The sequence below is a fragment of the Narcine bancroftii genome, chromosome 11, assembly GCF_036971445.1.
Source record: "Narcine bancroftii isolate sNarBan1 chromosome 11, sNarBan1.hap1, whole genome shotgun sequence".
NCBI classification, from domain to species: Eukaryota; Metazoa; Chordata; class Chondrichthyes; order Torpediniformes; family Narcinidae; genus Narcine; species Narcine bancroftii.
In genome coordinates, this window is record NC_091479.1 from 49,907,073 (window position 1) to 49,925,607 (window position 18,535).

General features: G+C 42.0%; 1 long non-coding RNA gene across 1 annotated transcript in view; it reads left to right on the forward strand.

Moving 5' to 3' along the window:
- Positions 1 to 1,587: 1,587 nt before the first annotated feature.
- LOC138745361 (uncharacterized) overlaps positions 1,588 to 18,535 on the forward strand; it is an 87,492-nt gene continuing 70,544 nt past the window's right edge. The window contains exon 1 of the long non-coding RNA XR_011346215.1: positions 1,588 to 1,668. This is a non-coding gene — a long non-coding RNA (uncharacterized lncRNA). The remainder of the gene's footprint in view (positions 1,669 to 18,535) is intronic.

Below are 18,535 nucleotides of genomic sequence, written 5' to 3' on the forward strand. Positions count from 1 at the left end.
CTGATCTGCTGCTTGAACTTTAAGAAATGTCTTCAATGAAAATGTAATATCCTTGGAATTCTCTACCCTGTTGAAGGTTCATTTGAAATGGTGATCCATGGACTTGTGATGAGTTTATTGTCCTACACATTCGTAGAGGGATCATATGCATTGAACTTAGATGTAGATACTTTGAAAAAAGTAGCAGACATTAAATTGGAAGTGGTAATAAATATGAAGGAAAGATTGAGAATAAATAATCTCCCTTGCAATTGGCGTACAATGTATTTCTTAAGATCAGAGGAATCCTGGAGCCAGGACAAAGTGATCCTGTGTTTCCCAAGGATTTGATTGAGTTGTTGGGGTAGTATGAAATGGAATGGCAGAAGGGTCTCCTGCTCCTTCGACTCCCTGCTTTCTGTCTTGCGATGCTGATTGGGTGCGCCTGTGTGTTCGGTCGCTCGCTGATTGGTTCCTTCAGTTGCGCGAGCTCAGTGTTGATTCGGTGAAGCCACTATTGGATGAGACGCTGGAGTAGGGTTGGATTAATGGGCGGGTTCGCGGGCTGATTGGCTCCTGCTGTGAGGAGGCGGGACGTTGGGGGCGACGTCGTCTGCTCGGGGTCCGTCGCGTGGCCGCGGGCGCGAATGGGAAAAAGTTGGCGTCGGCGCCGGGACATTCCTCAGCCGCGCGGTCCAGGGAAAATGGGCGACCCGCAGCCCGCCGGGCCCCACCCGGGAGCGGCCGGTACCGGGGGGGTGTTTGGGTGGAGCTGAGGGGTCGGTGGGAAGCCTGATGGCGCGGACAGGGCGAGGCCGGAGGCCGTGGGGTAACTGGCAGCGGGAAGGGGCGTGAGAGGGGCAAGAAGAAATTTTCGAAGTCTGGTTGGCGCATGCGCGGTAGATTTGTGACTTGGCGTTGGGTGCGCGCATGTGCGGCTGATACGCACGTGCCGACTGAGGGCCACTCAGCAAAGCCTTTGCGGAAGCGCCAACTGACAAATCGCGCATGCGCACAGAAATTAAGATGGCTGCCCCCCAGCCGATGGACCCTGAGAAACTGAATCACAAAGTCAATCCGCACTTGTTGGGTTTTACGTGTCCTGTGTCTCTGTTCTCGTTTGTCAAATCATTTGATTTTTAAAATAGGCTCGAAGACTTCAGGGCTCCTCCTACGCGGGAAAACTCCGACTTGCGTCCATTGTGGGAGCTTTCGGGTTTCATTACGGTCGCAAGTCGGGGAGGACCTGTCGGGGTCATTGGGTCACTTAGGAAGGGATGGAAAACCAATCCATTTTTATTTGCTTCCCAATGCTCATAGAATGAGTCTAATTCTATCAGTTTTTCCTGTTGTAGTATCACATTCTTCATAAAGTTAGATGTTATTTTTTTAAAGTTTAGTCACTTGAACAATAATGCTCCAATCCTTCTGATCCTCACGTACCATGAGTTTAAAATGTAATGTTTCTCAGTTACTTGTCCGAATGCCTTGAAAATATAGGGACTTTGGTGTTAACAATACAGAGTAAAGATTTCACCAATCCTTTTGAATTTATGATCTCTGGGATTTCTGGTCATGTTTTCTATTTAGGTTGGTGTATCTTGCAGACCTGTTTGGTTGCAGCAAGTAAGAAGTTATCACCTTGCAGCATCCACTGTGGCAGCACTACCAAATAAAGAGACACCCAAGGTGAGTGTAAAACAAAGACTGGCTTTACTGTTTTAAATTCCCCACGTGTGCTCGCTGGCCCACCCATTTCTGGTGACGTATCCCCCGACTTCCAGCTTTACGTCATTGCATCGTGGCATCACTCTCCAGTTGGATGCCGCTACGTGGAAGTGTAGGGCTCCTCAGCCCATACATGGTGCTAGGAGCGGGCTCTTTCTCAGCAGCTAATGGGAGTCCATGCCATCTTGGACTATCCGAGTGTTGCAACGATTTGACCTCTTTTTGCTCACCCGGTCTCTTGGCGCACTACAATCTCAGTGTTTATAAGGGGGAAAATCTTTTAATGTTTCATTCAACTTTATTACAGAATTCTCCTTAGATTATCTGTGTAACATTGAAGGTTATGGGTTTTCATGAACAGGGATCATGATTTTACTCATAATTTGGTGAGCCAATAGATGGGACATTTTTTGCTCATGCCCCATGGGAATTGAAATAGAAATGATGTGACAAGATTAGGAAGGTTTGTTCACCCTTCTTTTTAAGGATGATTTTCATCTTGCTTGCTGAATTAAAATGTGATTTGTCAGTTCTTAATGGCAGCTGCCATATTGGCATTGCAAGGAGAGATGGGAAATGGGTCAGGTCCTTGGTGGTCCCAGTAATGCAACGTAGAAAGATGTCATGGGGCTGAATGTGGTTTAGGGAGGGAGAGGGTATTAATTTTTAGGAAACGTATGTGGCCAGACACCGATCAATATTTTTTGTCTAATAGAAACTCCTGCTGGTAGAAGCCATTTCCTACTTTGAACAGGCCCAATGTCATTATCCAAGTAAATATTGTTAAGAGCCCATCGGATCCCAAAACCCAGCAGCAATAGACATTCACCAAGTCAAGTCATTTTTAAAACAGAAGTTATTTTTAATCAAATTTAAACATGAAAATAGAATGAAACTTTAACTTAACTCTATACTTAACTAACCCAAATGAGCCCCCTTCAAATTCTAAGCACACATGTTTGTAATGTGTTTAAATTTAAGAAAAGTTATTTGGTTCACAGTTCAATCTCACTTCTCCTTCTTCCAAGTTCTCTGGATGCAGGCAATTCTTCTGCTGTGCACAGAATTGAACATTTCTAAATTTCACCAGGTTTTGGTGTTCAAAAGGTAAATGTTTTCCGTTCAGGAAGGTTCTTGTAGTGTTTGCAGAGAGTGATTTGTTGTTCCAGGATTTCCACAACTAAGGTACCTTCATTAGTCACCTCAATATCTGGCTGATGAAAATTGCCCCGTCAGGATCTTCCAGGTGGTAACTTCTTTCTGCAAGCTACTACAGAGTTCCATTCCTCATATTCCAAACAACAGGAGTTCTTTCTTCTGCTCAAGCTGTTGTTAGATAAACAAAACCCAGGTGTGACTTTCCTCTAAGCACCCTGCAAAAAAGTACTTGTAGATATCCTAGCTCCATTTCCAAACAATGGTCATTAATTTTATGAAATCAGTTCGATTAACACCTACATTTGAATGTCCATAACATTCTCCAGTGATCTTCAATATTTATTCAATCTTTCAAATAAGATGTTTTAAGATGTATGTGTGTGTATGTATGTAACCTACTCTAAATCTTACCAAAATCCAAAATATTACCAAATTCTCCAAATATATTTATTTATTACAATATCATGCATTTAAGAGACTCTAAGACAGGCATACATGGGTTAAAGAAAAACAGGGTTGTAGCAGACACACCGCCACCATCAGTTCACACACTTACCTGAGACGTCGCGGGCTAACAGTGCTGGGCACCAAAGTACAGTGAGTGGATCAGATGAAGCCCCTGTCTAAAGGCACGGGACACTAATGGCTTGTACCTTTAACCTGCAGGTCCTGTGGACCGGAAGGTGTTCACTAATGTTCTCATTGACAGGCAGGGAATAAAAGGTCCGTGTATGTCTGCAATAAACCACTCTTGAGTTGACAACCTTTGTATATGTTTGCCTTTATTTAGTAGCATCTTCCGCAGTAGCTGCTACAGGGTATTATTTTTTTGTTAGAAATATCAAGATCAATGCAACATCATGGGCCAAAGGGCTTGTACCGTGCTGTAATATTCTGTTATTGCTTGACTTTGAATATCTATTGTAAGCTCTGTGAGACTTCAATAATGTAGCAAATTTGCACAGCAACATTGCAGTCAAAAGTTTGTATCTCCTGTTTGACTTGAGCTTTTCACATTTTTACACAATGCTTTCTAGTTCTGGTCAGTAAGAAAATAAATATTGTGCATGTTGAATATGTCATGATGTCTGAAAGTAACACTGGAAAAGAGTCAGTAACACCAAGGTAAATAGCACCCTGTAGTGGCTGGTGCAGTTTCCTGATGGGCAGAAGTTATCCCTCAGTGGCTACAGTGATGTGAAAATGTGGGTAAATTATTTTGTATATGATTTATACATGGAAATATTAGTTGTTGTTTGTTCCAATTTCAAGTAGGTGTGGTTGAAAAGTGGGTAAGGATAGAAAATAGTTGGGGAACAAAAACTGAGGCTTGCATTTGATGGTGTGAAAGTCAAAATGGAAACTCAGAATAAGGCTAATCTGATTAAGCAAGACAGCGGCTCTTATACTTCCACCAGAAGTGAATCTCAAATTGAATTTTGAGTCATTTACGGTGGGTAATTTAAAAGTCTGTGGATTGTAAGACTAAATTAAGAGCCCTTTTTCCCCTGGCTGTGCTGAAAGATTGTTTTGTTTATTAACTAAATCTTTCTGAGAGGGAGAATAGACTGAAGCTGCTTTCCTACACATTGGTGGTGAATCTTGCAGTAGGATCTTTCAACTAATTACAGACTCCTAATTCCTCCCTGTCCTCGGGCATTTTCTCCTGCAATCTGCATCAGTCACCACCATCCAGCGATTCTCATGCAGGGTAAAGTTTCACAAACACCTCCTCCAACCATGTCTGTGCCCTCTGTGGCAGGAAACCCAATGCAGAGTAAATGACAGATTGGCTGAGCGCCTCCACTTTGATCACAATGGCCATCTTGGGTCATGGTCACAAGCCATTTTAAGTTCCATTCCATTCCCACACTGACCTTTGTCTTCTGCCTCCTCCATTGTCAGGGTGAGGTCAAATCCAGAGGAACCATGTCTTATTGCATTTGTGAATCGATAGTATGCATATGGAATTTTCCAAAATCATGTAACCTGCCCACGACCTCCCCCCTCCACAGGTTTCACTCTCTCTCCTGCTGATTCACCCAGTCGCCCTCGTATTCTCCCTTCCAAACCAGATGACAAATAAATGTGGGCAGAGAAATGGCAGATGGAGTTTAATTGAGACAAGTGTCTTGCACTTTGAGAAGAGTTGTAGTAGTGTTGCAATGAGGGATCTTGGGGTGCAAGCGCAAGCTCTTTGAAAGAGGCAACATAAGTGTAGGGTGTTAAAGAAAGTATTCTTCATTGAGCAGGGCATGAAGTTTAAATGTGATTAGGCCAAATTATGAGTATTTTCTGCAAATCTAGTTGCTGCATGACAAAAGGAGTTCATCAGGGGCTTGCTTGGTGAAGAGCATTGGGTCTGAGGAGAGGTTGGACAAATTTGGATAGTTTTCTCTGGAGCATTGGAGGCTGAGAGATGACCAGGTTGGAATTTATCCAATTATTGTAATCATGGAGAGAGTAGATTTCTTCTACCCCCACCCCCGTGGGAGATGTAAAAAAACTATGATGCCCATATTGAACATGAGAGGGAAAAAGGAGAGAAGTGAGACAGGGTTTCGCACAGTGAGGTGGGGGTCTGGCCCACGCTGCCAGGATAGTGGTGAAATCACCTCGATTTTAGAGGCATTTGGTTGGGCACATGAACAAGAGGGAATGGGTGATGTGTATGGACCATGTGCTGACAGATGGGATTAATTTAAATGAGCATCATGGTCACCACAGACATTGTTCACCAAATGGCCAATTCCTGGGCTGCTCTGTTGGGTGATGATTCATCTCTTTTCAAGGATTGTTGCCGATGGGCAGTAAACTTTTCACAGAGGTCTATCTCCAATGAATGTATTTAGAACATTTCCATGAGTTAATTCCCTGTAGAACAGCAGTTATCATTCAAGCTGTGTAGCCACAGCAATAATGCAAAGTTTGAAGGCCATCATTACTGAATCCATTTTAATCAGCCTTCACCTTGTACAATGTTCAGTTGAGACAACAAAATCAAAATGCAACTTTTAACCTCTAGGAAAGATGAGTAATCCTCTGTACCACAGAATTATTGCTGAAAAAATATTTGGAAAATTTTGTGAATTCAGCTTCCAAAGAGGTGATGAAGAGGAACCACAACATGATTTAAAAAATTAAACCCAGAACATTTATTAGAAGATGTTCATCACAATAAACATGTTCAGGTTCAGTAATGATCGATTCTAGAATGGCATGTGGCAGTAATAAAAGGAATGCAGGATAGATATATTCCAAGGAAAAAGGAATTAATGATTTGGATTGTGGTTTAAATGGTTTTGTAGCCAAATTTGCGGAGCTCACGAAGATAGGGGACAGAGTAGGACGTGTAGAAACCGTAAAGTTGCAGAAGGATACAGACAGATTAGGAAACTGGGCAAAATGATGGCAGATGAGATTTAACACCGAGAAATATACAGTTGTACATTTTGGCAGTGGAAATAAACAGGAAGCATACTATTTGGATGGGATGAAAACTCAGACCTTGGATGTGCAAAGGGACCTGGGTGTCCTTGTGCAAGGAAACCTAAAAGTTAATGACCAGGTGAAATTGGTCATGAAGAAAGCGAATGCTATGTTGGCATTCATTTCAAGATGAATAGTGTAGAAGAGTAAAGAGGTGTTGATGAGGCTCTATGGGGCACTGGTGAGACCTCATTTCGAGTACTGTGTGCAGTTTTTGGCCCCCTATCTGAGAAAGGATGTGATGTTGTTGGAGAGAGTGCAGAGGAGAATGACTAGGATGATTCCCAAAATGGAAAGGATAACGTACAAGGAGTGTTTGACAGCTCTTGGGTTGTATTCATTGGAGTACAGGAAATTAAAGAAGAAATCTCATGGAGGCATTTTGTATATTGAAAGGTTTAGATAGGGTGGATGCGGGAAAGGTGGTTCCCTTGGTGCGTGAATCGAGGAGAAGAAAATTAGAGGTTATACATATAAAACAGAGATTAGGAAGAACTTCTTTCTCCAGAGGGTCGGGGATCTGTTGAACCGCTGCCGCATACAGTAGTGGAAGCCAGATCGCTGGGAGTATTTAAACAAGAAATAGACAAGTATCTCGTTAGTTAGGGCATGAAGTGATATGGGAAAAGTCCGGAAATTGGAAGGAGTGTAAAGTAGTTTCGTGTCAGTTTACAGAACAGACTCGATGGGCCTTGTGGCCTGGTTCTGTTCCTTTGTCTTGGGATCTTGTTCTCATTTGAGAGAGATTATTTGAGCTAACTGAGAAAAATGAAGGTAAAATTCTAGGCAGTTGTTAGAGTAGGTTATTAGTTTGTCATCTCTATGTAAAACTCCAAAACTATCTGTCACTTTGGAGCAGTGCCGGTCCCTCCAACCCCTGAGGAACGTAGATTTTCTAATATGTCATGTGTTCTTTCAGCTAGAAATGATTCTCTTATTCAAACATGGCCAGAGGTCACTCGCATTTTATTTCAGCTTCACATCATTTTGGGTGGGTTTTCTGTTGTAAATGTGGCAAATTCCAATTTGGGAGTAGATTTCTTGTCACATTTTTCAGTGATGTATTTGAGAAAAATGCTGTTATGTGGACTGCAGCTCTTGAATGCAAGTGAGCTGCATTTGTTGTCCTTCCAATGCCATCTGCTGCCTGACAAGCCTTCAACCTGGCTCCTGCCCTTTCCAAACCTTGCTCAAGTGTTTCCCTCACCTTGTGACCCCATTATAATGGTGTGCAGACATGCAATAAGCCACCATATAAAGGCAGGGTCTATGAGACGCAGTCTTGTAATACCCCCGGATTATCAAAATCGCAAGCTTGGATTGGCAAGAGTTGGGCGTAGTCCACAGATCTGACAGCTGCTGTGCTTCACGGTTGCATATGGTTCTGATAAAAACTAGGGATTGGCGGCCTTGCAGAGATGATCGTCCCCTGAACAATTCCACTGTGCCTGACTGATACAATATTCCAAGTTTATAAGACTTCTCAGCAAACCTCCACGGCAAATATGCATTTGCTAAAATAGATCTAGTACGTCCTTACTATTGGATTCCATTTGAGTCTTCGGATGTCACGAAGACAGCAGTGATGCTCCCATTCGGCATGTTTGAGTTTCTGAGAATACCATTCGGTCTATGGAATGCAGCTCAGACGTTCCAGTGGTTCATGGACCATGAACTCACTGGCCTTGGGTTTTTTTTGGTGCTTGTGTTGATCGAGGAGATTCTGGTTGTAAGTGTGGATGAAGAGGAGCACAAGAGCCACCTTATCTCATTGTTTCCAAGGCTTGAGGAATGTGGCATCGTGATCAATCCCAGAAAAGTGTTTCTGGTGCTTCTGATCTTGTATTGTTGGGACCTAGAGTTATGAAACATGGTATTTTGACTGATGAATGGAAAGTGTATAGAATTTGAGAATTTCCAAACCCCCCCCCCCCCTTTATGTTTGGCCAGTTTTGATGGTTTTTAGGTACAATGAATTTTTATTGCTGTTCCCTGGTGAATGCTGCAGCATCTCTATTACCTCTTGCTGAACGACTCAAAGGATCTGATGTCTGCTTCAAAAAGACATTAACTTTGGGAGACGATGCTGTTTATACTTTCCATGATGTGAACACTTCTAAGCTTGTACATCAAATGCCCAAGGCCTTGCTCTCTTACCACAGATGTATCTGTCAGTGCTGTGGGAGTAGTGTTCGAACAACGAGTCTGTGGGCAATTAGAACCTCTGGTGTTTTGTTTCACCCAAGCGGTCACTGGCTCAGGCAAAGTACTGTACATTTGGGCAAGAACTCTTAGCTATCTATCTCGCAGTGAAACATTTCAGGTTTTTTTTAAATTTATAGTTTTGTATACAGTTCAATATAATAACAGAATCGTATCCAAATGATACATTGATCAAAATAGAATAAAAAATAAATGATTTTACTGTACACAAAAGTGAGAAGAGAAAAAAATAAAAAAATACAGATCCAGGTGCAAAGCTACTGTATTAACTATTCCCTCCCAAAAGGAAAGGCAAGATATTAATAAAATATTAGATTTAAACCAACATGATAAGGTTCAACCATTAAGATTAAAGTAAAGTGGTGGGGTGGAGAAGTGAAAACATCAAATATCCAAACCCATAATATCTAAATATGGATTCTGTATTTTGAAGTATGTATCATATCCACTTCTAATATTATAAGTCACCTTTGCTAAGAGAATACAATTTTGCATTTCCCCACAATCAATTTTAAGATGGGATTCAGATTTCCATGGAATTGCTATACATCTCCTGGTCACTGCCAATGCAACTTATAAAAATAATTAATTGTTTTTTGAGATCTTGAATTAGTCTTCCAAATCATATACATTTCCCAAAAGTAAAAGCTCAGGTGTTAATGGAAAAGAGTTTTATAATTTGTTCCAAAAACTTGCCGACATCTTTCCAAAATGATGTCACCTTCAGACATGACCACAGAGAATGTATAAACGTACCAATTTCTGTGCCACATCTGAAACATAAATTTGAAAAAATTGGAATAAATTAATTGATGTAGCATTAAATATAATTGATGAATAAATTTGTAATTAACTAATCTATCGAAAACATTAATTACTGTCCCAACAAATGTCAGACCAGCAAAAAGGGTCAATTTCAGTTCCCAAATCCAATTCCCATCTTTCTTTTGATTTATTCAAGTCTGGGTTTGGAGATTCCTCTTGAAATAGTAGATACAATTTTGAAATAAATTTCTTTGTAATTCTCTCTAGAATCCCAATTTCCAATTCAATATTTCAGCTCTTTATTGGAAGGTCATCCTTTGACCATTTATACAGACCACCAGCCTCTTATGCATACTGTAAGTACAAGCACACATCTCTACTTGCCCAGAGAGATTTGGCACTTGGACTTCATCCTACAATTTTCATCGGACACACAGCACATCTGAGGAATGGTGAATGCTGTGGCTGGTGCCTTATCCAGGCGCGACATTACATACAACTATTGCCATCGATTTCACTGCCATGGCTCATGCACAGCACACTGATGCCGATTACATCAGGTGAAACCAGATCAACTCTGGTCTCCATCTTCAAGATGTGACCCTGGATGAATCGGGTGAAAAGTTGGTCTGTGTTTTTTTTTTCCCCCAACAGGAAGGACTCTGCCGTTTGTGTAGCGGCTATGAGGCAGGGGATTTTCTCTTCACAATCTATCTGTTCCTGGTAGAAGAGCATCAATCAAACTGGTTAAGGAACATCTTACCTGGCTTTGTGTTAAATAGAATGTTGGATTACGGGCAAGGACTCGCTTGCTGGGTCAACACCCTAAAGTCTCCAGGCACATGAAATTCAAGCTGGATGATTTTGTTGTTTTGGATTCCTATTTCCAGCACGTGCACCTTGTGGCTTGGAAGGTCCACTTCCGCCATCTCAGCAATATACTTATCTGCTCACGTGTGAGGACTGGACTACCAGGTGGCAGGATGTAATTCCTAACATTGGCATCTCTGCAGAGACAATTGCTTGGGCTTTTGTGGATCATTGGATTCCATCTTTTGATGTTCTGGGCACTATTACAACAGATCAAAGGTCTCAGTTCGAATCAGCATTGGTCCGAGCTCTCACTAATCATCTGGGCACGACCTGAACTATCGCTAAGCATTTCAGGCCAACAGCTTCTTTGAGAATTTTAATTGACAATCGAAAGCAGGTGGCAATGCATCTACATGGAGCGAACGTTTGGCCATGGTTCTCCTTTGCATGTCTACTGCTGTTAGGGCAGATCATGGATGTTTAGTGATAGAGCTAGTCAATGGCTGTATGGTGACATTGCCAGGTGAGTTTGTGAATCTGAGTCCAGGCACAGTGCTCCACGAACAGGTCAGTTATCTTGATTGTCTTCGAGAGAATGATGTGGCAGAGAATGATTCCAACTGAAACGGTATCTTCTTATGAACCAAAGTAGCAACACCTCGAGCTTTCGAATTAAATGGAGATGAAAAACATGTCCGACCCAATCTATTTTCAATTTCATATGTTCTTTCTCAGACAAATGAGTTTCTTGCAAAAAAGCAAGATCAACCTTCCTTTTCTTTATATATGCCAATATTCCCTTCCTTTCAATCGGATTATTGTCCTTTAACATTAAAGATCACAAAATTTAAATGAGCCATAACTTAATTTCTTCCTGAGATTGACACTTAACACAGCAATTACAATTATATATATATATATTAAAAAAACCCAAACCCCACCTTTTGAAAGAAGAAAATCCTGTAAAAAACCTACGAGTATAAGAGTCGGATCCCCCTCTGTGAACCAGGTGCAGTTAATTCCACAAGTGGCAGATGACTTTAGAAGTAGCAGAGACGACCACCACCCCCCAACCGAACATTAAAACCCATCAGTCATCCCAGTGATAACACCTATATTGAGCTTGAGCTTCATCTTCAACATCACTCACCAATTCCTGTTCCCTTCCCAATCTTAACCTTAACCTCAGGCATTTTCCCCATCGATTTCTTAAAGTTTGGGAAGGAATTCGGAAAATTTAATGCACCAAAAGGACACTCAAATCATTGAGACTGATCTGGCCCATAAATCACCTTAAATACCGATGGATACCGAAAGTAAACTTATACCCTTTCTTCCACAGCACTGCTTTGACCAGATTAAACTCTTTCTGTCACTTAATAATCTCCTGACTTAAATCAGCATAAAATAAAACCCTATTTCCTTGATACATCATAGGGCTTTGATCATGGCGAGCTTTTTGAACTTTGATTTTCCAACTAATCAATGTTTTGTAACAAATCTCTCTTCTTGGCATCCCAGCCTGTAAATAAATCCTCAATATGATCCATTCTCTCCGTATAATGGTCCACACAGTCCTTACAGTCAATAAAAACTTCTTCTATCCTCTTAAATTGATCTTGTCCATTGTCTGCTGTTAAACTCTTATTAATATTAACTTGAATAGATGTAATTTCTTCACACATACCAGCCATTTATTTCCTCTATAACAGCAAATTGATCATTTAAAGTTTCAAAACCTTAGTTCACAGAAGACATAATCTTTTCACTTGGTTGGATCAGTTCTGTAGACATGAAGTTGACTTCCATCCCTGTTACAGGGGCCTTGAAGACTGGGGAAGGTGTCTGTGGTAAAACAACAGCTTTCATTGGAGAAGGAGATGTTCTTAAAGCCTAAGGCCTTCCTTCAGTGAGTCCAACTGCAGCAAGTAGTCATTCTTGCTCTTCTTCTTCTCGAACTTCTGAGTTGTCCTCCTCCACCTCTTCCCTTCCACCTCCTACCTGGCAGCCAGACTGTGGATCAGATCCAGAAATTCTTTCAAGCGAGAACATCTTCAGATGCGCCACTGCGTACAGGCAGTCCCCTTCCTGGTAACTCGTGCTTGCATTCGGGCACTCACGCCCCACTCTACTTAGTCAAACCTGGCTCGTGCTCCTCCTGGCCCGGCCAAAGATCTCGGTGCTATCTTGCATCTCCGGATGTGCAGAGGATATAGACGTTTCTTCCAGCTGCTCCCGACTGATACATTGAGGCTTCAGATCCATGTCTAACTGGTCTTGAGGTTCCTTCTGGAAGGTCGGCCTTGCTTCTTCTGTACTTTTCACAAGTTGACAATCTAGTTTTTTTCTAAGTTCCTTGTTATGATATGGTATTGTATGTACTGACCAGTACAGGCACGGGCTGCCCCCCCACCCCCTCCTGATGACATCCTCTCCTAGACTCCTCCCTGAACTCCTCCCCTGTGACCCAGGCAATAAAGGTTGAGCCACCTCTTCCTTCCCTTCACTTTCCTCACTTGGACCCGGGTCTGCAGTCTTGTGTGGAATAAAGCCTATCGTTCCACTCAGTCTTTGTCTCTGTGATTATTGGGGCAACTGGTCGTGCCCAACACTGCTTTTTTCCTTTCCTCATTTCCAGAATCCTACTGTAGTAAATTACTGTTCAAAACATTGATAAAGTCAAAAAAGTCACTACAGTTCGAGTATTGAACAGTTCAGTCAGGGAGAGGTGTCTTCTCACGTCATTTTCCGATGCCCTCTTTCTATGACCCCCCCCTCCCCTCAGCTGATCCTTGAACACCATCCAATCCAAGGACTCGAGGCAGTCCTGTAGCTGTCTTCCATCCCGTGACCACCTTCTGGTTGTCCTGATCTCGTAAGTGTTGTGAGCAATTTTAGGCCCCATTTCTAAGAGAGGATGTGATGGCCCAGACTTGTTTTACAAGAATGACCCTGGGGATGAGAAGAATAATGTTGGAGGAGCATTTGATGGTTCTGGGCCTGGACTCGCCCGAGTTTAGAAGGATGAGGCAGGACCTCATTGAAATCTGATAGTGAAAGGGCTGGATAGAGAGGATTTTGCCAGTAGTGGGAAAGTTTAGGACCAGTGGGCACAACCTCAGAATAAAAGGATGTCTGCTTAAAACAGAGATGGAGAAACCTTTTCATCTGGAGCAGTGATTTTCAAACTCCACCTCCCCGCCTCCCCCTCTCCCCAACACCGGCTCATATTCCACTAAATCCCTGTGCCAGAAGTTCTCTGTTAGTAAGGTATTAATTAATGTGGTATGTGATTGGAAAGAAAAAGTTTGAAAACCACTCTTTTAATTGTACGTCATTGACTTGTTCTGTGTGTGATTTCATAACTCCAGAGGAAATGGACAAATGACAATTTTTTTCAAGTAACATTTTTCCTTCACAATTGGGTCCACTGCAGTCTTTCTCAGCCTTTTTTCCCATTCATATGCCACTTTAAGCAATCTCTTACTCATTTTTCGAGACTCCAAGGAATAAAGTCCCAACCTGTTCAACCTTTCCCTGTAACTCAACTCCTGAAGACCTGGCAGCGTCTTAGTAAATCTTCTCTGCACTCTTTCAATCTTACTAATACCATTCCTGTAGCTCGTTGATCAGATCTGCATGCAATACTCCAAATTTGGCCCCACCAACATCTTATACAACCTCACCATAACCTATTTTCTATATGTTAATTAATGAAGGCCAAGATGACAAAAGCTGTCTTTAGAACCCTGTCATCCTGTGACACCACTTTCATGGAATTATGTAACTGTGTTTTATCTCTTGCTGCCGATTTGTATAACTTCTCTGTTCAATTTCATAATGTTGCCTTCTAGACTATTTTATTGTGCCCCTTGATCTAGAGAGTTCTGGCAGAGCAAAACAATTTGTTTTCTTTCATCAGGTCAAATTTTGTCACATTAATCCAAAAACAAGTATTTTCACCATTCCTTCATTTCAAATTCTCTGATGCTGTCACATTGTACCTCACAGTGACGGCATCATGTTTGTCTTGTTTATCTTTTACTCCTCCATCCAGGCAGATGTGCTAATCAGCGAGTCGACTCCACTCATCCAGCATCACTGCCATTTCTGCTGCTCGGGCTTTTCATCCCAAATATTCACTTTGTTATTTCCCCTCTTCTTTTTCTCAGCAAAGAGAATCAGGTTTGTTTGATCATCTTTCTGAATCCCAGTGAAAGGTTATCGACCTGAAGGTTTTAACTCCGATTATTTTTCCAGTAGATGACCTGCTGAGTATTTCCAGCATTGAGTTTTTATTTAACTGCCTTGGTGTATTACTGAGTGCTTTGAATGGTAGAAGAAATATGGGTTGGGTTAAGTGGATATGTTTCGATCATGGATTGGGTTTAGAAAAATAGACGTAAAAGGGGAGGGTGCATGGAAATAGTTAAATCATCTTTTAAAATTGTTTTTTGAGCTATGATTGTTTTCCGATCTATGCGCAGTGTTCAGAATTAAAAATTTATTGTGATTAACATGTCACAAAATTTGTCATTTTGTGGCAACAACACAGGTGCAAATATTGTTCTAAATAACATTTTAAAAAAAGAAATCCATTTGTGCAAAATGAAGAATAAGTGAGGGAGTGACTGTGGTTCCTTGTCCATTCAGAAATTTGATTGGATGAGGGGGAAAAGCTGTGTTTGTACCATTGGATGTTTGTCTTCAGGCTCCTGCACCTGTTTCCTTGGTGATAGCAGTGTGAAGAAGGCCTGGTCTGGGTGGCGAGGGTCCTTGAGGATAGAGATTGTTTTCTTGAGACTCTGCCTCTTGGAGAAGTCCTTAATACATGGGCTAAGGATGAAAGGGGAAAAGTTTAGTGGAAACATGAGGGGGAGCTTCTCCACACAAGGTGGTGGGAGAGTGGAACAAGCTGCCAGCTACATGAAGAAATGTGAGCTCCATGTTAGCATTGAAGAATTTGGACAAGTTCAGGGATACGAGGGTGTTGACAGGCTCTGGACTGGATGCTGGTCAGTGAGACAAGGCAGAATAAGAGTTCTTCAGTTGGTGCGTTAAACCATAAGACAGACAGCTGTGTACTCACCCATTTAATGGATTGCGCTTGGTGCAGCATGCCGAGGAATGGCACGTTGATCTGTGGAGTCTCCTGCCGGAAAGTGTGGGATACTCACGGGGCTTAATTTAAACCTGCCGGCAGCAAACACTTCATGATGTCCCACCTTGTCTCGTGGAGCCTGGCACATATAACCATATGACAATTTACAGCACGGAAACAGGCCATATCAGCCTTTCGAGTCCATGCCATTTCACATGAACCACTCCACTCCCTAACCATTCCCCAGCCCCTTCCCACGCTCTGCCCATATCTTCCAACCCCCTCATATCCATGTACACATCCAACCTTCTCTTCAATGACAGAAAGGACTCTGCCACAACTATCTCTTCTGGAAGATCACTCCATTCTGCCACCACCACATAAGCATCTTATAACATTTCTCCTAAAGTTTTGCCCCCTAACCCTTAACTCATGCCCTCTTGTTCAAACCCCACCCCCCCCCACCCTCAGAGGAAATAGTCTACTCATGTCGAGTCTATCTATTCCCTTCATAATTTTAAATACTTCGATCATAACTCCCTTCAACCATCGACGTTCCAATGAATAAAGTCGCAGTCTCCTTGATCTTTCTTTGTATTCTAGATGTTGTAAGTCAGGCAACATTTTTGTAAATCTTCTCTGCACCCTCTCCACCTTAACTATATCATTCCTATAATTTGGAAACCAGAACTGAACACAATTCTCCAAACCTGGCCTCACCAATGCCTTAAATGCTAGTCTATGCTATGATTTATGAAGGCCAGCATGCCATATGCCTTCTTAACAACCCTGACTACCTGGGAATCCACCTTCAGTGAACTCTGTACCATAACTCCAAGATCCCTCTGTTCCTCTTCATTCCTCGACCCCCTCCCCTTAACTGCATAGGTTCTATTTATATTATTTTTTCCGGAATGCAGCACCTCACACTTGTCTACATTAAATTCCATTTGCCATCTTTCAGTCCACTTTTACAAACAAACCAAATCCTGTAATCCAAGAAAACCTTCCTCACTATCCACCAGTCCTCCTATTTTCATATCGTCTGAATATTTGTTTACCCAGTTAACCAACCCTCATCCAAATCATGAATATAAATAATAAACAACAGGGGACCCAGCACCGATCCCTGAGACACACCGCTCGTCACAGGCTTCCATGCTGACAGACAGTTGTCCACCATGACTCTCTGCTGTCTATGTCCCAGCCACCTCTGAACCCATCTCACTATCTATTAATCCCTAGTGACTGAACCTTCCTAAATAACCTTACATACAGAACCTTATCAAAAGCCTTACTAAAATTCAAATAGATCTCATCAACCAGCCTACCTTCATCCACTTTTCTTGTCAACTCTTCAAACAAATCAACAAGTTTCGTCAAACATGACTTTCCCTTCACAAACCCATGCTGGGTGCCCCTGATCTATCCCTGCCTATCCAGATATTTGTATATACTATCTCGAAGTATACCATCCATAATCTTCCCCACTCGGAAGTCAAACTTACTGGCCGATAATTACTTGGCCTCCACCTACTGCCTTTTTTCAACAACAGAACTACATTTACAACCCTTCAATCCTGCGACACCAGACCCTCCTCCAGTGATCTTTGAAAAATCACTGTCTGAGACCCCGCTATTTGTTCCCTGACCTCCCTTAACATCCTGGGAAAAATCCAATCAGGACCAGGAGACTTATCCTCCGCTATTGACCCTGGAAGCTCCAAAACCCTCTCTTTACTAGTCCCTATTCTTTCCATAACTAAGCTATTCACCTCATTTATCTCACATAGTCCAGTGTCCCTTTCCCTTGTGAATACAGAAGAGCAAAAAATTGTTCAATATCTCCCCCATCTCATGCAGCTCCTCACAAACACATCGTCCACCGTTCCCATTTTCCAGTGGACCTACCCTATCTTTAACCCTCCTTTTACTGTTCACGTATCTGTAAAAACCCCAAGGATTCACTTTCACCTTATTTCCTATGGACACCTCATACCTCTTTTTGCCTTTCTAATTTCCCTCTTGAGGTTCTTTCTGCAATCTAAGTAAGGATCATACATCTCATCAATCTTTTGTTTCTTATATTTAGCATGGGCCTCCCTTTTATCCTGAATCGTTCCTAATTTTTCTAGAAAACCACGGCTCCCTTGAACTTTTAGTCTTGCCTTTCGTCCGATCTGGAACATAAAGATCCTGTACTCTCACTGACAGGCGGTGAGAATGGTGTTTTTACCATGGCCGTTGGGGTAAAAATGCCCATAAATGTGTCCCACCATTTACCTATTACAGCAAAAAGGCAGGAAACAAAAAAGCCGTCTACCATTAATGGCCTCGGCAGCTGGGACAAGTATGGGCCTATTGTATCTACAAGATGACGCTGGTAAGCACAAGTTTCTTGTAGGCACAAGTTTCTTGTAGACACAAGTGCTGAGGTCGGTTGGCTCCTGCCAACCTACTTTGAAATAAAAACCACAATAAATAACAACTCCAAGTTCACCGGTGTTTATCAATTCTTATACTGTGCACAGAATTCAACATTTATGAATTTTCACCAAGCTCTGGTACTTAAAAGTAAATGTTTACCCTCCAGGAAGGCGCTTGTTGGTTTCAGAGAGGGATTTCTTGCTCATTGGACACACAAAAACTGATTCCCTCTGATCAGCCACTTTGGGGTCTTGCCAAAGAAATTCGACCCATCAGGGTTTTCCAAATGATAACCTCTTCTGCAGGTCACCATTGAGTTCCTTTTGTTTCCCTTATTTCAGGTGAAACACTCGAGCCAGCTATTTCCTCTTGTATGGACGACAAAGTTTTTCAACAGGCTGAACTGAGAACACACAACCCAACTTCAAAATGGGGTTTCAACAAGATGCCAGCTTGCCATCTCTCTCTCTCTCTCTCTCTCTCTCTCTCTCTCTCTCTCTCTCTCTCTCTCTCTCTTTTAGAAAAAAGCCTATTTGATCTCTCTGCTTGCAAAACCACATGACCTTCTTCGAACAGCAAACAGGTACAAGCCAGATGACTGCACTGGACCCAAACTTTTGAATCCAATCATCTCTTGCTTTAAAAACAATAATCCATTTACACCTGCTTTTGAAATTATTTAGCAAAACAGTCTCCTTGTTTTGTCTTTGCAAAGGCTCTCGGCGCCTGCATGACTCACTCTCAACAAAGCTCCTGCATTTTAAATAAAAGCTTTTTTGTGAAGTGTTTATGTTTGTTTGTAACCTACACAACTCCTATAATCCATCTCTTTCAAAAACCTATCTATATACA